The 23211-nt window shown below is 35.1% G+C and overlaps 1 long non-coding RNA gene and 1 pseudogene across 1 annotated transcript; both read right to left on the reverse strand.

Annotated features, from left to right (window-relative positions):
- The window catches only part of LOC118682130 (E3 SUMO-protein ligase ZBED1-like), a 123038-nt pseudogene that overhangs the window by 81428 nt on the left and 18399 nt on the right, over positions 1–23211 (reverse strand).
- Positions 13663–14972, reverse strand: LOC138857132 (uncharacterized). The gene is made up of 3 exons (XR_011396117.1): positions 14753–14972; positions 14403–14661; positions 13663–14306 (listed from the first exon to the last, which is right to left on the reverse strand). It is a non-coding gene; the product is annotated as an uncharacterized lncRNA (long non-coding RNA).

Consider the following 23211-nt stretch of genomic DNA (forward strand, 5'->3'; position numbering starts at 1 on the left):
CGATTCGTTCTATCAAATAAAAGTCTTGTATCTAATTGTGGAGCTTAGTTATGCACCGATTATGCCCATCTACAATACCAACCTTCTTATAGTGCCAAGAAACATGTGTACCAAGTTTCATCAAGATATCTCAATTTATATATATATGCTTAGATATCTCCGAATAATTTATAATGCTTTTCTTCCCTATTTTATAATTTCCTCCGTACATAACTTAAGAAATGTAATTGATAACAGAAATCCATGCTAAAATAAGAAACCTGATAAAAAAAAATCAAAAATCCGGATTAGTTTCTTATAACTCTTTAAATAGAGTGTGGTTACTCCATATCCGCCTCTCTGTCCTTTTCTCTCCAATGAGCTGCTCATTTGTCAGAACCGCCGATATCGGACCACTGTAGCATAAAGCTGCCATACTACTGAACGACCAAAATCATTTCCTCGTGAGGAAAACTTTTGTATTTGTGAAGCGTATTATATGTAGAACCAAAGTTCAACCAAACTTATTATAAAAATGTTATTTGAACTTTCACTTCCCAACTCACGCACGGATATTTGCATACACGCTGAGCTGTCCATTTGCCTAGCAATTTTTCAACACAACCGTCGATGGATTGCCTGAACAACCGAGCTAACGAAGGAAGTGCATAATTGGCCGCTTATTCCGACAACAAAACTTTGTAAGCCACTTTTTGATTTTGACTTTAAAAAATACTGATTCCTCTGTACTATGCTCTATACTAGGTATTTGTACTTCGCACACTAAGCGGCATCCGTGTGTTTTTCGTTTTTCATATTTTTCTTGCGCCTCAGTCTAGCTAACTGCCTGAATGACTTCCCCCCACTCTTTGACCGCAAAAGGGGCCAGTAAAAGATCTGGAAAAAAATTAGAGAAATAAAATTTAGTCCGTTTTTATATGCTTCCTGAAGCGTTTGTATGGGTTGTTTGGTCGGTCAGTCCATCTTTTAGCATCGGTATGCCAATTTAGGCACTTGTCTATCTGAACAACGCTTTCGTATAAGAAATGTGTAGGCAACCAACGACGCTTACAGAAGTGGGTGTGTGAAATGCTGTTTGTTACACGAATGGCTCTGTGATGCATATGTAGAAATATTGATATGAATCGGCAACCTACCAGTGCTTTTTATTTACAAACTCTATATCGATACTAAGGCTGATGTGCAATTTGGAAGTACACATCACTTGGTGCCAGGTCCGGACTATATGGTGGGTGCATTAGAACCTCCCATCCGAGCTCCAGGAGCTTCTGGCGAGTCACCAAAGACGTGTGTGGCCTGATGGAACACAATTCGGCCTCTGTTGATCAAAGATGGCCTCTTCTGGATGAGTGCTGCTTCAAGCGGTCCAGTTGTTGGCAGTAGAGGGCCGAATTGAGCGTTTGGCCATAGAGGAGCAGCTCGCAGTAGATGATTCCTTGCCCATCCCACCAAACACACAGCAAAACCTTCCTGGCCGTCAATCCGGTCTTGGCCACCATCAGGGCCGTTTCCCCGAGCTTTGACCATGACCGTTTGCACCTGATGTTGTCAAAAGTGACCCATTTTTCATCGCCAGTCACAATCCGCTTCAGAAACGGGTCGATTTTGCGATTTGCAGATGGAAATTCGGTCCATCATGTTTTTTGCGTTAGTTCGTGTGACACCCAAACATCGAGCTCCTTTTTGAATCCAAGGTTATGCAAATGGCTCCAAACGGTTTTCTGGCTTATCTTTAGTTCATTCACGTGACGGTCTGTTTCCACTATTTCCATAATTTTATTGCAATTTTCGACGACAGGCCTCCCGACGCGTGGTGCATTTTTGACATCGAAATTACCGGAACGGAACCTAGCAAATCACTTTCTTGCTACACGTTCGTTTACAGTATCGGGCCCATAAACTAAATTAAAGTTTTCAGCCGCTTTGGCTGCTTTTTCGCTTTGATCGAACAAAAATTGTAAAATATAGCGAATTTTCTCTTTGTTGGTGTCCATCTTTGACGAGCGCTCATAACGAACTGAGTAAATCAATCGAAAAACTGACAAACTTTTAGCGCGAATAAACACGTTTTCAACGCCGTGTAGTATGACATGATGCGACACGTAACATTAGTACTATGGACAAATACTTGACCTAATATCATTAACATCTATATGAGCAATTAATGTTTTGACTGTAACGTGCGGAACGCAGCGTTCCTCATAAGTTGTGAAATCTATTGTCATAGAGACGGCGCCTATCGGCAGTGGGTAATGCTGTCAACAATTTTATATAAAAATGGAAATGTATGGAATCTATACTTTAGCCATAGACACAGAAATTCAATTTATGCAACGAAGTCGAGTGAATAAAGTGATTTTAATTTCCGCATGGAGTTACAAGAATTACGTGGTCGACATAGTAATCACGTGCCACAGCAGAATGCAACATGTGAAATATTTGTAATTGCATGTAAGCTTAGTGACCACTAGTTGGAAAGAGGATCTGGAGACTCATATACGTTTAAGTATATTTAGGGAGTTAACAAGTTGAGCTATTTGTCATATTTTCACTATTGTCTATTCAATTAAAACAGTAGTAAACTTCTTGTTATTGTTTTGCAAGTAAAATGTAAATACAACTCTGAAAGATATGGGTAGTTGTCTAGTTATGGCTGCTAATTGATTAGCTGATTTTTATTAAAATTGACGTAAGTTATCCATATCCATACTAATATTATAAATGTGAATGTAAGTATGTTTGTTACCCTTTCACGCCAAAACCATGTAATCGATTATCATGAAACTTTTAAAATTGAAAAAAATTATTTTGCCTGATATGATGTTAATCGAAAGATTTAAAAATGTATGCATCAACAGGCAAAATGGGTTTCTGGTTACCACCACCAAGAAGAAGATGAACATTGCGATATAGTATTCGTGATAGATAGATTGAAAGTTTAGGAATGAACCGTGACCCGTGGTCTATTGTGCCCTCATAGTATTCGTGTATATTATTTTCGAGTATTTGTGTTTGTTAAAAATCTTTGATATTAAATTCGAGCGAAGTCTCGGGAAAAGCTAGTATTATATATAACAAAAGATATATTTCGAGTATTATTTCTTCCTATGTCAAATCAGTTGATTAATTGACGAAATAGATCGCGTAGTAGTACAAGAAATAGTACAGGGTGATCACACATTTCATCTTATAAAATTGTTAATTCATTATATTGATAATATATATTCTAGCAGAAGTTAAACATTTTATTGTAATTTAAATCTATATATTTTGGGTGAGGATTAATTTTTGATTACTTCGAAATATTCAGAGAAGAAAACTTAATAAATAATTTTCATACAGAGGAATGATATTACTTTATACATATATATATTTTTATAACAGAGATCAGTGAGTTCACCCTTCACCCTGAGAAAAGTATAGACTCCATATCCATTTATATATTTTCATCACATTTCTTCATTTGATTTCTAAACATAACAAATAAGGAAGGGCTAAGTTAAGGTTTAACCGAACATTTTATACTCTTGCAAGTTACAAGGATCAAAGACGGGGAGTTACCTTCAAGCATTGCCAAATCTTTAAGTGGGCGGTGTCACACCCGCTGTCTAATTTTGAATGCGGTTCCTATAAAGTCATCTCATACCATCCCTGAATTAAAATTTAATGTCTCTGGCGTATTTAGTGCTTGATTTATTGCGCTTTAAGTAGTTTTTAGCAGTACCATGATATGAGGAGTGGGCGGAGTTTCCACCTGATTTAGCCCATTTTTACACTATCGATAGAGGTGCTAAAAACATTAGTTCTCAATTTGTTATTATAGCTTTAGCGGCTTAGAAAATATGCACATTAAACCAATTCAACGCATCTCGGCATCCTGACCATTTATATATTATAGAAGTGATCCAATAAAGTCGTCGTACAGCACCTAATAAAAAGTTTATTGATAAAAATCAGCAACACTTTGTAAAATTAAAAAAAAAAATTTTAATATTTGTTTATGACACATTTTATTTTATATTAATTGAAAAATAAATATATTTCAGTAAATGGTTTCAAAACTGTAAATACAAATTGGAAGAATTTTGCTACTTAGGCTCCAATAAAGCCTTTGTACATTTCTTTCCAAGTAAAATAATTATAAACAAGTAAGGAAGGGCTAAGTTCGGATGTAACCGAGCATTTTATACTCTCGCAAAGTCAAATGGTATACTCGTTTGAGATTTCTTTGTGAAATGGCTGATATTTTCGGTAGAAGGTCAACTATAGGCACTGGGGTCCACATATTTAGTACTTAGGGGTTTGAACAGTTTTGGTTCGATTTAGACAATTTTTGGTCACAAGGTGGCATACTTTAAACGTATTATTCACGCAAAGTTTTACCCTGATATAATCATTGTTGCTTGATATGCATAGTGGAAAGTGAAAGAATCAGATGGAATTGAAAATTGTGTTATATGGGAAATAGGCGTGGTTGTAGTCCGCTTTCGCCCATTTTGGCACTAAAACTTAGAAATATGAAAATAACGTTATGTACCGAGTTTTGTTGAAATTGGTGAAGCAGATCTCAAGATATGGGTTTTCACCTAAAAGTGGGCGGTGCCACGCCCACTGACAAATTTTGAACGCGGCTCCTATAAGTCATACCATTCCAGAGATAAAATTTAATGTCTCTGGCGTGTTTAGTGCTTGATTTATCGCGCTTTTAGTAGTTTTTAACCGTACCGTTATATGGGGAGTGGGCGGAGTTGCCGCCCGATTTCAACTATTTTCACACTGTTCGTAGAGGTTCTAAAAGAATTTGCTTCCAGTGAATTTTGTTATTATAGCATTAGCGGTTTAGGAGATATGCACATTAAACCTATTAGAGGCGATACCACGCCCACTTTTAAAAAAATTAATAATTAAATTAATTTAGTTATAACTGCAGATTCCCCTCCCTAATGTGATCTTGTGTACCAAATAGCAGTCTTATATCTTATTGCGGAGCATAGTTATGGCAATTTATTTGTTTTTGACTAATGGCGTTTTGTGGGCGTGGCAGTGGTCCGATTACGCCCATCTACAATACCAACTGTCTCACGGTACCAAGAAACATGTCTACCAAGTTTCATAAAGATATCTCAATTTTTACTCAAGTTACAGCTTGCACGGACGGACAGACGGACGGACGGACAGACAGTCACCCGGATTTCAACTCGTCTCTTCATCCTGATCATTTATATATACATAACATTATATCTAACTCGATTAGTTTTAGGTGATACAAACAACCCTAACGGTGAACAAAACTATTATACTCTGTAGCAACAGGTTGCGAGAGTATAAAAATAGATCTAATTGTGTTGGATTTAAGTATTTAGTGGGGTAGCCCTTGATTTTAATGCATCGATTCCACAAATTGAGATATATTTTACAACAATTTTCATCCACTTCTCGTGAACTTATATGATGAGTCCTGATCCGTTTTTCGAGCAAGTTCCAAATATGTTCAATTATGTTAAGATCAGGACTCTGTGGTGGTGTCTCCAGCAAATGCGCGACATTGTACGCCAAGTACATCCTTGTATTGTATTATGAGCCATGTGTTTGGGGTCGTTGTCTTGCTGGAACTAAATAGCCTCAGACACACCCAATTTTCCTACAACAGGCTTCAGAATTCGTTTCAAAATTTCTATGTACGCACGGTAGTCCATAGCTTCTTCTATTATTTCGAGGTTGCCAACGGCACTAGCAGACATACAACCCCATACCATCACACCATCACCTCCGTGCTTTACTGTTTTAATAGTATTTTTGGGGTTTTATGCTCTGTTTATCTATTTTATCCCGGTTTCCATACTTTAATTCTGCCGTCAGATCCAAAAATTTGTATTTCGATTCATCAGAGAACATAATATTCCGCTAAAACACAGGAGATGCGCTTTTATACTTCTCAGCAAAGGCAATACGTTTTCGACGGATTTGAACTAGGTGATGTACTTTTTTTTAGCTAAATTGGTGAAGCTCTGTAGTGCTTTTTTGAGGATATGGACCCGCAGTAACCATTCGCTTGATTTTTAGCCTATCTCCATCCGCGAGAACCAAATTTACTTTTTTTTCTACGGCCTTCATATTTACAACGGCTAATAACCGATTGTATTGTAGAACGACTACAGGACACTATCTTGATTATTCCACGTACGATTTATTTTGCTTTCCATGCAAATGATAAGCTCACGTTCTTTAACTGACAAATTAACAATATTTTCCAGGCACACTTTTTTGAAACCACGAAAATTCTTTCAAAATTCACAACTTTTAGTCTGTAATGAACCACTGAAACCGCTAAACATACGTTGTTCACTTTAGCAAAGTACCGTTATAGGGAGGGTATTATTATTATTTGGAAAAAGGAGTTGCCAGCAAAAGCGAAATGTACGAAGACTTTATTGGAGTTGAAATAGCGAAATACTTCCAATTTTTATGTACAGTTCTTAAACAATTTACTGAAATATATTTATTTTTCAATTAATATAAAATAAAATGTGTCATAAACAAATATTTATTAAAAAATTTGCACAGTGTTGCTGGTTTTTTATCAATAAAGTTTGAACTAAGTGATGTACGAAGACTTTGTGGAACACTGTACATAACCCTATATCTAACTCGAATTTTAGGTGATACAAAAAACCTCTGTAGCAACATATTGTTGTTCTTGTAGTATCCTACCTTTCATTGTCATGCTGTCATTGATTTGCTGCTATAAACCCAATAGATATGCCGTTCGTTTGGATATGGACTCTTTTTATACTGTCACTATCTGCTTTTGTTCCCTATTCCCTACTGAAGTTGCATGTTTACGTAAATAGTGATTTAATTTTGAAGGTACTTTAGTTCGTTTCACCCTTCGCCAACTTCGGAGCTGCCCAATCGTTATTGTCTGTTACATCTTGTTGCCGAAAAACGACTTGTTACTTTTTACGACTTGGGCAACTTGAAGTGGTTGTGCGGCAAATGGCAACAAATTAATTCAGTCACTGTCACAGAGTAACTGACGTGCGTTCCCATTTGGTTCAACAGTTCATCTCTTACGCTCTTTTTGGGGTTCTTCTCATTCTTTTTCGCCGTATTCGAATCAATGTGCTTTTTCTGCTACCTGTGTTTTTTCTACCGCACTGAGTATGTTTTACATCATTTGAAGAAACTGCAAAGCATTTCATTTTACTCTGGGAGATAGGCTTCAAAGTATTAGGGCTAACGAGGTGTATCAAAAAAGCGATCAGGCAGCAATGTACGGAAAAGTCAAATATGGATGATACATATACTAGGCATCAATTGAAAGTATAAATATTATATATTACTTACTGGCAACTTCACAGCATTAATTTACTTCCTACATTTATGCTTATAGTTAAATTTATAAAGCATGAAGATGTACCGTTATGTAAATTTAAACATTTCGATTAAGATTTACAGCTATTATTTATACGCAAATAATATTAACTCAATAGAGAGTGGTTAGACTTTGCTATTTTTGTTAAGTTCTTTCAAGGTAAAACTGAATAAATTTGCATTTAGGATTACTTAATTGTATCTAAGAAATATTTCATTTCGATCGGAAAGCAAAAACAATTTTTGAAAATTTCAAGAAAAGGAAAACAAGCAAGACTCAGTATGGTGGAGGTCCAAAGCTCTAATTTCGATACACTCTGAGCTACTCATAAGAAAAAAAGTTGCCGAAAACCCTGAAATTTCATCGAGGGAGTTTATTGAAAGTCTTGGTTTGGATGTTTCCATTAGCAAATTGCAAAGGAAATTGCGAACTTTTGGTTTGAAAAACTACGTCACAAAAAACGACCCCTAATTTCCGTTGCAAATAGGAACAAGAAACTGGAATTCTAAAAATAATACCAACCGCATTTGGGACAAAGTAATTTGGTCCGATGAGTCCAAATTCGAGCAAAGGTATTCAAAAAAAACGAAAGCGAGTGTGGTGTAAACCATCTGATCGCTTAAAACCGGAGTACATACAATCAACAGTGAAGCATGGAGGCGGTTCTCTCATGGTTTGGTGTTGTTTTTCAAAATACGGTGTTGGTCGATGGGCAAAGGACGGGTGCTACATATTTTAACATTCTTAACGAAATTTTGATAATAAGTAACAAGCTAACGACCCCAAACAGACATCTCACCTGGCTACTCGCATCATTGAAAAACTAAACTGGTCGGATTTATATCCATTTGAAAACATTTGTGATCAATTTTGGACACCAAAACACCAAAGAGCAGCCGCAAAACTTGCAGTTATTCTTCCTGAAGAGGAATCGTCAATGGGATAATATTTCATCGGAAATATTATATCAGAAAATTTGGTTCGAAGCATGCCAACACGTCGTCTAGCAGTAATACAGAGCAGATTTTTTGCCTATTGTATTATAATAAGATATTTAGTTTTGAGGAAATACACTTTTTTAATTCAACTAATCCAATCCAATCAGATACACTTCCAGCTATGATGAACATATTGGTGTAATATGCATAAATCTTTGTGTCAAAAAGATAAACTTTATACTGTGAAGAACCCATGACTGCTTTGAGGCCTATTTTGATCTAAACGGAAATGTAAACAAGCAAAATTTCTGTATATAGAGAGTATCAAATCCAGAGATAATCCATGAGACGGAACTTTACCCACGGTGAGTGTGATGGGCAATACGGGCCATACTTCTTTGAAGAAAACGGTGTAACAGTAACTGTCAATGGGCATCGTTATTTAAAGACGTTGAACGAGTATTTTTACCCAGAACTGCGCTAAAGACATATTCCTTTCAATATCGTTTGTTTTCAGCAAGATGGAGCTACGGCACACATAGCCAGACCGGTTATTGCGGAGCTTTAAGGAAAATTTGAAAAAAATTAATATCAAATAACTCCACCTTCCGCGGGTTCCCAAGGTCATCTGACTTGTCTGCACCCGACTTTTTTTATGCGGTTATGTCAAGCAAGAGGTGTACAAAGCAAAACTCAGAAATCTGACTGATTTGAAGGAACCCATTAAATTGATAATTGAGACAATCCCGATCTAAACCCTTCAGCCGCAATGAATCATCTAATTACGTGTCGCATATGTGTGGCTGAGCATGGCGGTCATTTACGGTCCATAATTTTTAAAAATAAGTAGTTATATAAAATAAAATAAAAATTTCTATTGTGTTTTCGGCGTGAGAATGTAAGAAACAAGCTTACATTCATATTGAAAATGTTAGTAGGGAAGGGATTTGATTGGAGATTGTGCTCTCAATGCTTTTTTCATATTAAAATTGCATTTTAAACATTTACTTAGCGAAAACAACTTTTGGGTGTGTACCATTACTCATAAGATTATTGCAACTACTCTTCAGTTTTCATAGACTACGTATGTATATGCCTTCCTAACAAATAAATATGTATGTTGTTTCAAGTTTTGACGTATTCTATTTTTTACTATAATTACTGTCATAAGTAATTTATCGCAAATTATGGGTGTTACTCCTGCTAAGGTACCATGATACAACAAAAATTGTAGTTTATGATGACTAATTAGGAGAAGGGGGACCCAAATCGAAAGCGGAAGGGACTTGAAAAAAATGTTATTCGAATGCAGGTATCATTGATCAACGACGAGGATACTGAAATAGTAAAAATGCAAGTTGACAAAGGTGTTCAAATAGAGTTAGTTGCTTGAAATATATGCAGAAGAATTAAAACTTTTGTTTGAATTAAAAAAATTGGGGAAACTTTAGAATACCATCCCACGACACAGGGTTAAGAGCGTTATGATTAGATAGAGGAGATTCTCCATTGAAAGAATATAGATAAAGAATATAGCCGCCGGAAACTTATAGTTTTCGAGATATTTGCATTTTAAGTTGAAAATTTCTCAAATTTTATCTTACAATTTCTCGATTTATAGTTAATTTTTCTTTTATATTATGCACTTATTATATACTTACACTTCACTACAATGTTTCTACATATTTATTTTACATTAATTATTTTAATATTTGCTTTAAATAAGCATTTTATTTTTACATAATATTCGTTATATGCACAATAACAAATGGGTTCCATGTTAACAGATAATAAGTGTTGCCATATCCAAACGAATGAAAGCAATCAAAATAAATAAAATATGCACAATATTTACTAATTCAACGACAAAACGAACAAAAAAAGAAACTGTACCTTGTTTAATTGTAACAATATTCGTTATAATCCGTTATAGAAAATTAAGTTTAAAGAGAGTGATATACCCTTTATCTATCTTTAACATTACTTTTTTTTTGGTTAGATTTCCTATTTGCATTGGCGGCCTTCGGCAGTTTTTGGTCGTCCTTCGCGTGGAGCGTCTTCAAGCCTAGTACGATCCCGTTTTCACCAACCCAAAACTCAACGGTTCGTTTTCAAGGTGAGGACTCCTTATACACTTTTAACAATTGTTCATAAATTTCCTTTGCTTTTAAACCTTTCAAAACAAAGAATATAATCACTGCGCGATATTCAATTTTGCCATAAATTTCAAATCTCACGGCAGATGCATCAACTTGAGAAGAAAAGTTTGGAGCTAGTAGTGTTATTTCTTGGTGAGCACTGCATTGATTCGTCTATTAATGTCTTTTAATAACTTTAGGGAGCTCTTTAGTAGATTTCCACGACAAATTGGATTATAACAGTAATAATGATGTTGAATTAGCTGTCTTCCAGTATTATTTACGCAGGACTGAGTGCAAATAAATCTCTAAATACACTGGTTTGTAGTCATAATTTATCTTAGATTTGTTAATTGTTTATGGTTACCTCAAATCTTTAGATTGTTCTTGTGAAACTTATGCAAGCTTATGTTTTAAAGTGTATTGCTCCATCAAATTTGAAACTTTATCAGCAATAATCTAAAACCATACTCGTACATATACCATCTTATCAAAATTAATCTTGACTGACAAAAAAAAAATACTCTTATACGTATTTTAATTTTAATAAAAATCTCCCGTTCCGTTGTTGTTGTTATTTCTTATTTGTAAAAGGGGCAATGACGCTGTTTCTGATGCATTGAAGTTATTAAATGCGAAAAGTTTGCATAGCATGATTTCACCATGGTAAGTATGAAGGTTAACCAGCAAATCCTTTTAAACAGAGCTCGCAATTACAGTTAGCAAAATATACACGAGTACTTTCTGTATTTATTACTAGTTAATATTATCATTTGTTAAAGCATGCTCCCAACATATCGCTTATGAAGTGTAACCGTACAAGAACGATTTATATATATTCATATCATATTATTTATAAAAAATTGGAACAATATTCCCTATTGAATTGCATAAAATATTGAAGTCTTATTTAAAAATAATAATTTTACTGTTAAAGTAGCTAATCAACGACTATAAAGGTGTATCTCAGAGCAATGTACTAGGCCCAACACAATACAACATATCTTCTATACAACAGACAGACAGATAATGTATCGACAACCACTTTTGAGGATGACACATACTAGGGCTGTGTGTGTCGTAATAAATGTCATAGCACAGCGTCAAGTGTACTAGAGGAGCACTTAGCTTTAGTCGAAGAATGGCTAGCCAACTGGCGAATAAGTTGAAAATAACAAAAGTGTGAGACAAAAAAAGTGCTCTCTGAAACTCATTTTACGAGGCACCGCCACATTACTTTCAGAGACTACGATGTTTATCACACAATCCACCCCAGAAATTGTGCGAGGGGAGGTACTGATGCTATTGTTTAAAACAATATTAATAATTATGAGGATGTAAAAACTAGTACGCACAATATTTAAGCCACAAATATTACAATAAAAACAATGAACTAGCCCCTAACAATCACTGCGATATATATTGCCCGCCAAGGTACAAAATTCTCGTTGATGTATATAAAGAAAATTTTACCATGCACACCCACAAATTTACTATGGCTGTTGACTTTAATGCGAAGCATATCTACTGGGTATCAAGCCTAAAGACATCAAAAGGATGAGGTTTATTCCATGCAACACAGGAAGCCGGATGTGGTTTGTGTCGACCGGAACACCAACTTACTGCCCAGCGGATACCAACAAAATACCAGATGTAATAGAATTAATTATTACTAAGAAAGTATCCCGAAATTTCATGGAAGATTTAAGCTCGATCTAATCTCTGAAAACTCCCCAATATATTTAACATTAATTGAAACAGTCATTAAAAAATAACTACATTTGAAGCTGTACAAAAAACAAAAAAAAAACGTTAACTTCGGTTGCACTGAAGCTATAATACCCTTCACAGATACAAAGGTTCCTTACAATAACTTGATTCTAATTTCATGAAAATGCCTCGTCAATCAAAAAAGTTTTCAATGCAGGCACTTTACTCCGATCGTGCAGTTAATATGGCAGCTATATGTTATAGTCATCCGATCTATAAATTTCGTGAAGATATTACATTATTTAAAAAGTTTCACATAAAAAGACTTGCTTCCGATTGTTCAGTTTGTATGGCAGCTATATGCTATAGTGGTCCGCTCCGCTGATCAGATCGATTTATTTATTTATGTATATATTTTATAGGGTCTCCGACGTTTCCTTCTTGGTGTTACAAACTTCGTGGCAAACTTAATATACCCTGTTCAGGGTATAAAAAATACGGACTGGGCTTTCAAAGAATTATTTAAGACTAAAGTAAACTGTCCACAAATCAAGAGTTGACAGGTTTACAAAAGAAATTCAACAGCCTGCTTGGAATAATACTCTGCGCAAAGTTATAGGTTCATGTTGGCCGAAAAAAAAAATGTTTCCTAAGCAGCAACAAACATCTAACATATTTTCCCAGCCTCTGGAAAGTGGTTAAAGTTGTCATGGTTCGTAAACTTAGAAAGGACCCTCACATAGTTTCGTCATATAGACTACTTCCACAAATCTCAAAACTATTTGTAAAATTAATCATCCGAAGGTTAAATCTATCAACGCAGTTAATCCCATCGCAACAGTGCGTCTTCAGAAACAAGCATTCAACAACAGAACAAATTCAAAGAATAACATTAAAAATCGAAAAAACTCTGGAAGAGGGAAAAGTGTGCTCAGCGGTATTTCTTTTTCGGTTGAGTATTATGCTGTTCTGGAATCGTATATCACCTCGAGATTTTCCCGGGTAAAAAGAGGAATAAATTCTCCAAACTAAAAGAAATTGAAGTAGGTATACAGCAAGGAAGTATTTTAGAACCAGTTTTGTATATTCGTATGACTGCCACTTTTGCTGTTGAAAACACAGCAAGCTGCGCTACATCTGCAATATGTAGTCAACTCCGTAGTTAAATGGACTAAAAAATGAAGAATAAAACTGAACAGTAGCAAGTCGGTTCATTTGAATTTCACGAACAAAATATTCACTTATCAACCTATAAGTATGTTTGATGTCTGCATACCATAGGCCAATACAGCCAAATATCATGGCATTACGATCGATGCTAAATTACGCCGGATAGAGCACATTAAACTGAAAAGGGTTGAACTTAACCTGAAATTCTCAAAAATTAAATTCCTAATAGGACGAAGGTCAAACCTGTCCATACATAACAAATTACTTTTATAAAACAAATTATCAAGCCGGCATGGTCGTATGGTGCACAACTTTGAGATTGCGCCAATGATAGAAGTATAAATATTATTCAACGTTCTATATCCAGATGCAAACAAAAATGGTTATGACAAAAGTAATGCACTAGCCTTTAAAGCGCTTCCAGGAAATGATCGTTAACCTCTTTAATGGTATGCGCGGACTCTGCTAGTTTCCTTATCAGTGGAAATGTGCTGAGATTATTTTGATTCCGAAGCTTAATAAACCTGAACATCTAGTTAATTCTTATCGACCGATTAGCCTTCTGGTAATTATTTCGAAAATATTTGAAAGAATATTTTTGCGTAGACCAGACCTGTGCACTCACAAGAGTATCCCTGTTCGTTTCTAGTTGCTTATGCGTTGCAGGACCAGCACTTTTGACTCATGATACAAACACATCGTTCTGGTCTGCTCTCCATCGCCCTTTTTCACATTTCTCTTCGCTCTTACAGTTTCTTGCATGGTGCCAAAAACGCGCAAATCGGCGTTGTCAATGATGTTAATTTTAATTGAGCTGCTTGCAACATTTTTTCATCTTTATGAATTTACCGCTGCATATTTTCTAAGCTTGTTATTGTATTTTAACTATTGTCATGTTCGTTCTGTCATGCTTTTATTATCTGCGGTGGCTGCATTATAGTTGTGATTATGGCCTTGTTGTTCAGCATAATTTTTCTATTTTATGGACAAGAAAGAAAGGATACGGTGCCACATCTCGCCAAAATCAGTAACAAAAATTATCTGGCTTGACTTCGCTGTAATATTGCTTACCTTTAGTGTTGTCTCTTTTGTTTTTGGTGTATTTGACGTCATTTTCCACTTTGATTTCAACTTATTCCCCATATTATTCTACTGCTTTTTATGCCAATTTTCGAGACTATGTTCATCTGCTGTGGTGCTACCTTGCCGTGGTGCTTATTGTATCTAAGTTTTCCTTGCACTTTGTTATGCTTTTATTACCCCTTATTGTTCTATTTGGCGCTATTTCGCGGCTTTATATTGTTTTTCCTGTTCAGCTATCCACAGCGGGCTATAGTGAGGTTATTGAACGAGGTATTAAACTTTTGCTGTAACTGCGTGCTAAAATTAAGGTTTTTAAAGGTTAATAATCGAACACTCACCCAGTACACCTCCACACTTCATGAGCTTATTGTGGTTTCGGTTGCTGTGCGAAACATTGTGACACTTTTATTCACCAACTAACTAGACAATTTTTAAAGATCGAGAAAGGGTATTCGCAGTGACCATGGGTCAAAGAAACGAATACATTCTCATTTTGTATCTATTAGTGGTCGTAATTCTTCCGAATGTTTGCAATCAGGCAATAAAACGAGAAAGAAGTGAAGTTTTGTTAACCTAGGTGAATCAGTATAAATTCAATAAGAAGAATGCTAAAAACTTTAACAGTTGAGGTGAATAATTTGCTTAATTGGCTAAATGGTGTAACTTTTTTTCGTTCCACGATAACTTATCAGTTAGTAAGACGTCCTGTTTTTGTCCTACAACTTACAGGATCAACTAGCTTTTCTCTTTGTCATATGTACTCTACATCATACATATACCTATATATGTACTTACAAGCAGTGCCTGTCAAGCAGACGTCTACGCGCAGCCTCCGTTATGGGTATTTTATCAAAATCTTTGGTTAAAACTCAGGATAGGAAACTGCGCAATTGTGAAAAGAATATCATTGAGGCTAAAATTTAAATATACGAATGAAAGAATTATTTTACAAATATCGAAATAGAAATGGAAATGAAGTAAAAATCTAAGCATAAATTTGAGTAGCTTACATAACACGTTTTGAGATACCTACAAATTATGTAGCAGGATTAACTTAACTTAATCCAAAGTATTGCATACTAACTATTTTGGTGTACAAAATAAAGGAAGAACACACACACATTTAATTTATTAGAATTTATTAGAATAACGGAATTTCCCTGAAAAAAAAGGTTAAAATGAGTCAATACTTCCCTTAGCTCGGTGGTTCACTTTTTATCACATCTATCGGTCAATATGCAAGAAATTTTAATAAAATTCAGAAAAATCTCTTTCCAAGGATAATGTATCTTTATGCTTTGAATTGATGAAATTACGGCAATGCTTCCCGTAGTCTTCATATATTGAATATGCCGATTTCCAAACATCCGCTTGACTTATATATATACCTTATATAATATAGTGGCCAATCTGTGAGGTTTCTTAATGAAATTCAGAGAACGTATAAGGTTGTCAAATATCTCCCTTCCTTTTTTTGCTCTTCATTCAATGCTTTATAAAAAGTGTTACAGTGATCGGATTTAGTTAAAATATGCGCCGTTTTGTTCGATGATCTGTTTCCATCTAGACGGCAACTTCATAATACCTTCCTCGTAGAAGCCCCCCTCCTTATTTGCGAAGAATTCGGACAGCCACTTTTCACAAGCCTCTTTTGAGTTCAACTTCACACCACCAAGGGCATTCGCCATGGACAGGAAGCGGATATTTGACAACCTTATATATTACTGGTAATGACGTGTCAGGTCAAAATATTCTCTACCCCTTATATGTATACCTTAAATAAGAAAATTGATAAGAATTGTATAAGAATTCCGGTTGGCTTTATGCCGTATATATCTTAATATAATTATGTGAAGGCATAATGTTAGATATACTAAATTTAATGCTGAAAATGTACGACCCACGAACCCCAACTCCTACATACCACATATAACTACTTGTATCTCTCCGTCTTTGATATTTTCAAATTGCTAGAGTACAAAATGTTCTGTTACATCCAAACTTTGCAGTTTCTTACTTTTTTAATATATAAAATTAGGTATTACAACGGCTTTGATCCTTGCAAGTTGCACGAGTATAAAATGTTCGGTTACACCCCAACTTAGCCCTTACTTACATGTTATACATATGTTTATATGCAATCATATTGATATGAATATAATTTTATGGATAAAATTGTGAAAATAACAGTCGTCTCAAATACCATTTTGATAGCCATCGACAATTCGACAAATACACCGGGATCAATTGACACTACACGTGCATCCGCGCAATTGCTGAGTCGACAATACCTTTGAACAACTGCGAGTGCAACGTCAACATGACTTTGGCTTAATTTTAGGTTTATGAAATTATGGTATTGTATTTAGTTCTAATATGAAACTTAAAATAAACGCACGTTTCGTTCGCTGTAAAAAAAACGTATTTTTATTATGTTTTTAATAAAATAAAATTTTATCTTGTCCACTCTACCACATATTTCCAAGCAGTATTTACCACAAAGCAAGTCGCAACAAAATTCGAAGAAAGGTAATTCACGTCCGTTACTAGTCGCACATCCACAAATGCACATCCACAATTGCGGTTTATCGGTTGTTACTCGCTTAAGCAAATATATTGCACGTTTAACATTTATACTTGCATGTTTTCAACATCTACAAGTATCACAAAACGGCGCCGGCGCTAACTTTATATAAGTATAAACATATGTACATGTATGTATGTAAAAGTTTGTTTCCTAAATTTCAGTATGGTGAATAATTGGGACCTAAGCTTTTGTATAATGAGCTAAGCTGTTTAGAAGAAATCAAAAATAACGATTGCATTTATTTAGAGATAGGACACGTTGTTTTTAATACGCTTTTATTAGCTTAGGTTGTATGTATGTAATGGAATCTTAGAGCTCAATTTTCACCGGTTTTCAGAAGTCTGATCAACTTGAAACTTTGCACACATGTCAAGGACCGATTACAATGCAATAGTTTCCCATTATTGTAAAGGAAGGCGTAACCCCGCCCCCTAATTGGTTGAATGTATATATCTTCCAAACCGCTAAAGCTCAACTCAACCATACCAATACATACAGTTAGAATTTTCAAAAAATCGATTAATTAATTTATATTTTTTTTCTGAATTGAGCACTTAGTTGTGGAAGAACTTTAGACGGTATTCGAATTGAAGAACTTGATTGCTCTAAGTTAACAGGAAAAATCTCATGCAACAGTGTAGCTTTAGACAAAAAGACTAGATTACGAAATACTTAATAATAATAATAAATTAATAAATCGTAAACTAAAAAACCATGCTTTTATAGCTAATCGAACTAAAAAGTAGGAAATAATTTTTAATTACAAAGAGTTTATATTATACTAGTAGCAGATCAAACAATCAATCATGATTAAGTACTTTAAAATAAAATTAAAGTTATTAAGACAATAAATAAATTCAGAGTAAAAAGCGTGTGACAATCAGTCTATCTGCAACTATTTATGAGAAGAGAGTTATAAAAATATAGTAAAAAGTTATGAAAATATAGTAAAAGGTAGTGAAAAAGCTTTATGCGTAGCTTAAATTGCAAACTACTTTCTGATTTGGCGTCCAAGTTAAGTGTAAATGTATTTAAAAATCCAGTGTAGTTGATATAGAAATTAAATTAAGTTTTTACCATTTACTTTTTTGAAGTGCTTTCAAAGAACAATGTAGTACTGATCAAACACCGTAGGGTTAATCGGACGTTGAGGTAAAGGTGAGTCCAAATTGTAAGCCGTGTCTTTTCAGCCCATGGAGTATTGACAATTATTTATGATACCATAACCTTGACGTATGAGCAATTTGCGTTTGTCACACCACGTGAAAATTCGAGCGTACATTTTCTTTACATAATGTTCAAGTACCAATAAGACAAAGATGCGCTCAAAGTAATGAAAATATTGCTGCCGTTTAGGTAAATGTTGCTGAAGACCGCCATTTGTCGATTCCCAGACGTTTTCAAGAATTTGGACTGTCTCAAACCAAAACCTGGCGGATTTTGAGACAGGATTTGGGCTTGCATCCGCAATAAATTTTTCTCCCTCAAGAATTTAGGCCATTGGACTACCGTATACTTCGGGAATTTGCTGATTTTCCATCAGGCTCACTTTCATCTGAGTGGTCGGGTAGATAAACAAAACTGTCGATTCTGGTGCGAAGAAAATCCACAAATTATTTATGAACAACCATTACATTCAACTAAATTGACAGTTGGTGTCGTTTTTGGTCTGGTGTCTGTTACTGTCAATAAAGAGCGGTATAGATCGATGATAACTAACTTTTAATGATCGCAATTGGAAGAAGTTAATCTTGACAACATCTGGTTTCAACTAGACGGGGCTACGTGCCACACAGCACATGTAACAACCGAATTATTGTGAGAAAAGTTTGGAGATTCGATAATTTCAAGAAATTGTGACATTGATTTGCCTTCAAGAAATTCTGATTTAACACCATTAGTTTACTTCTGGTTGGGTTAGGATTTGATCATTGGTCTTTGGCAATAAGCCAGACTCATTTCGAGCTTTAGAAGTCAATATAGAACTAAACGACTTCATTTAGCGGAAAAAGTACTCAAAAATTGGATTCATCGAATTCGTTCCTGCAAAAGAAGTCATGAAGGCCATTTGAATAATGTTATATTCAGAACTTATTTGTATCGATTGTACTTCACATTAAATAAAAAAAATTTGAATTTCCTTAAAAATTAGTGTGCTTCTTTTTTCTTTTTGGATTAGTTTGTCTTTCAGACAAGGCCTACTTCTACTACTAAAATTATATTGGTTAATTTAATCGGTGTCTTTCAGACAAAAGGTTTGATACACGACACTTAAAAATCTCGGCAACATCCATAATATAAATGACGTTGAAACGGTCCTGTAGTTGTGAAATAGCAGCGCATAGCAACAATGTCTCAACATTTCTGACAAAACACAAAATATATATTTAATTTGTAACATACATATGTTATAACCAAAGAGTACTTAAATTTAAAGAACAAGAAAGCAACGCCGCGACTTAAGAGTTCGCAGTGATAGAGAGATCTTAAACAAGTGTTTGCAGTAAACTTTATTACTACAAACGCGTATCGTATGTATGAATCGTGTGCGACACGAACGTGTTCAATTGAAAAATTCACTAAACAGAAAAAAAAACCAAGTCAGTAGAGGCCACAAAACTCTAAAAGGAAAAGCGTGGAGTGCCAATGTTGAAGGAGCGTTGGCTAAACTAAAAGTTTAACTTGAACAACAAAATGTCGCATAAATGCTAAGAGCTGCGTGGTTGGGCAATCTGAATGCAGGCAGATGGATGTGAAGATGCACAGAAGTGGTCTCAAAGGGGACGAGTCGACGTTGTCTTAATAATTGCGCAAGAGCTCAAATAAGAGCGAAGGTGTTTGGGCCTGCCAAATATGTTGTATATTTTCTTATTAGCCGGATCTTGAGTCTTGGTGTCTCCAACAGTTACTGCTCAAGCCACTGATGACTTAGAAAAATAAAAGAATATACAACAACACCGAGACAGTAACTGGAGCTGCCACATTCTTCTGCTTTGGATCCTTCTATTCAGAGGAATTTCCCGTTGCTGCACATGTATCTTTAGTTGTCTAATATTGAATTGAAATTAGTGCATTTGAGCAGGTACGTTGTGTTGAAGAACAATGATTTTTCGTGCTGCAAACCAGTTTTTTTTCTCACGAATTCTTTCATCAAGCTGATCCAAAAGGCTGCCATAATATTCAGAGTTGATTGTTTTACCTTTCTGCAGATAATAAATATACAAAATTCCCAAAAAACTGATGCCTTAACCTTCTTTGTTGATCGTTGTTACTTCAACTGCTTTGGATCTGAACAACGAGCTTCAGTCCATCGTAAACGTTCTTGTTTCAATTTAGAATCATGGATCTAAGTCTCATCCAAAGTTATAAAATGACACAAGAAATCGGTATCATTTTTATGCTTAGAACGCTCTTCATCATGCTGAGAATTTTTTTTCGATCCAGTTTTTGTAGAACTGTTAACGTGTGCGGCACTAACTTTCCAAAAAGCTTTTTCATATGTAATTCTCCATGTAAAATATGAAGTACTCGTTCGTCTGAGATGCCTATGGCATTAGCAATTTCACGCTTAGTCAAACTTAGATCTTTACTAACAATATTATGAACTTGCTCAATGATTTCTGGTGTGATTGTGGTTTTTAATCGTTCTTCGCGTGGATCTTTTTCAAGCGTTATGATCACGTTTAAATTCACCAACCCAAAATTCCACGGTGCGTTTTGAAGATGAGGACTCCTTATACACTTCTTACAATTGTTCATAAATTTCCTTTGCTTTTGAACCTTTCAAAACAAAGAATCTGTGCGATAATAAATTTTTTCCATATTAAAAATATACTCTGATACGTCAACTTTAAATAGCTTGTAAACACAGTATTAACTGACAGAACGACTTGTATTTTTGCATGTGTTATTACGACAGATGAACCAACTTGAGAAAAAAAAATTTGGAGCTAGTAGTGCTATTTCTTGGTGAGCACAACTAACTTTTCAACCAACCTGTATGTAGGTATATATGTATATGTACATAAGTGGATAAAGTCAAGGGCTATATCCGTTATACCACTTATTTAAGGCTTTCATATCTCATGTACAAGTATTAAATTCAACTGGGCAACTGTTTTTGTCATACGAACTTTGTGATAATTTTTGTTTATGTTAATGTACCCTCATTAACAATATATAATAATTTTGTTTCACTCATGTCTAGTTTTTTTGTGACAGCTACATATTCATTTCTGTCCTCATACTATCTGTTGTCTGTTTTGTGAACGTTGTCTAAAATTTTTTTGGAAATCCTAAGTCGGAAAATTGCAAAGACTTAATAAATGAACTTATAATGCCACATAAAACTTTGGGGTGGAAGAAAACGAGGATTTTCAAGGTTAGAGCGTTAGAATAATAATTAATATAAAATAATAATAAATAAAACGAAACATATCATTACTTCATAGTTTCTGCTCTCTACCCTAGTTTCGTCGGCTGTACATGCGAATGTAATTACTTCAAAACCGTCAAACCCAAACATGTCATATCCGAGTTCCAATAGTTTTAAAGTGAAATGGCGTTTCATAATTAATGCATGTTATGAAAACTGTAATTCGGCCTACAATCCAGATAGCGTTCTAACCTACACCATCTCAACGATTCCTCAATGTAGGAATATGACATTTTCGTGATGTCAGCAATACCTCAACAAATGTACCTCAACTGAACGCTAGTAATCTCTTAACCGACAAAATAACCCACCACTATGCAAATATTGTCCCTGATTTTCACACATTACACTAAGGCCACAGTATGTATATTTGTCAATATTTCGCGCACCGGTTAAGAATGGACTGATAAAACCCTAACCAAAGGGATCAAAGCCGGGGAAATACCTTCAGGTGTTGGCAAAACTTTATATTAAACAAGTATGAAAGCGCTAAGTTCGGGTGTAACCGAAAATTTTATACTCTTGCAACTTGCAAAACTCAAAGCCCGGGAAATTCCTTCAGGGGTTGGCAAAACTTTATATTAAACATGTAAGGAAGGGCTAAATTCGGGTGTAACCGAACATTTCATACTATTGCAACTTGCACGAATCAAAGCCGGGGAAATACCTTGAGGTGTTGGAAAAACTTTATTTTAAGAAATGGTGAATGGATTGCAAACAAATTATTAACTTATTTTGAGGGTCATAGACTCCCTTAGTTTTTTACTATATTTTACTTCCCGTCAGCGAAAATTATATTAAAACCATTGGGAGCATTGAAATGGAAGCGCTGTTTGCATTAATATTTGACGTTGCTCAGGTATACTTGAGAACTTATTTCAAGCAATTTGGCAGCAGTTATATGGGGGCTAAGAAAGTTTTTGCCTGATTTGAATCATTTTTCGCACAAAGATACACTGAAAGATGCACGCTTGGGCAATTTCATTAAAATAAGAAGCACATTGGCACATTGGGCGGTATATGTGGTATAAAATCACCGAAATGTGGGAGATGCCACGCCCATTGTTAAATTTTGACACTCGCTCCTATAAAGCCCTTTTCTGTCATCTCAGCTATAAAATTTGATGTCTCTGTCGTATGTATATTGATTTACCGCAGTTTTAGTAGTTTTTAACAAAACGGTTACATGTAGAGTGGGCGTGGTTATCATCCGATTTCACATATTTTCATGCTGTTGTAAGAGGTGTCGAAATGATGTATCCTGTTTAAATTTGGGTGATAAAGCTTGAATAGTTTGGGAGATGTATACATTAAACCTTTAAGAGGGCGGGGTCAGGCTTTTTTAATAAATTTTCAAATCATATGTGCCCCTCATTATTGCGATTCGTTGTACCACATTACAAAACTATTACTCCTGTAGCTGCATGTTGCAAGAGTATAAAAACTACATTCTGCATGTCCAAAATATTAATATTAAGATCAATCTAAATAACTTAACTCAGATATATAATATGTATAAGAAGAAAATATCAACCAAGGATAGGACATCCTAATTTCATTCTAGACTACTGAAAATCGTTTTGGTATGTAGTATATGGGTGCTGGAGTTAAATTAAATTAAAAATAGAGAAATCAGTGGTTGAAGCGACTATGCACCTATGCTGACACAAATTAAAGCCCGGGACTCATCAAAAAGAAAAATGATAGCCAGAGAGCAGCAGTAGATTACTTACTATGTGGTGGGAAAAATGATACCCCGCTATTGCCATGTCAGC

This window comes from Bactrocera oleae, chromosome 4 (genome assembly GCF_042242935.1).
Source record: "Bactrocera oleae isolate idBacOlea1 chromosome 4, idBacOlea1, whole genome shotgun sequence".
Taxonomy (NCBI): domain Eukaryota; kingdom Metazoa; phylum Arthropoda; class Insecta; order Diptera; family Tephritidae; genus Bactrocera; species Bactrocera oleae.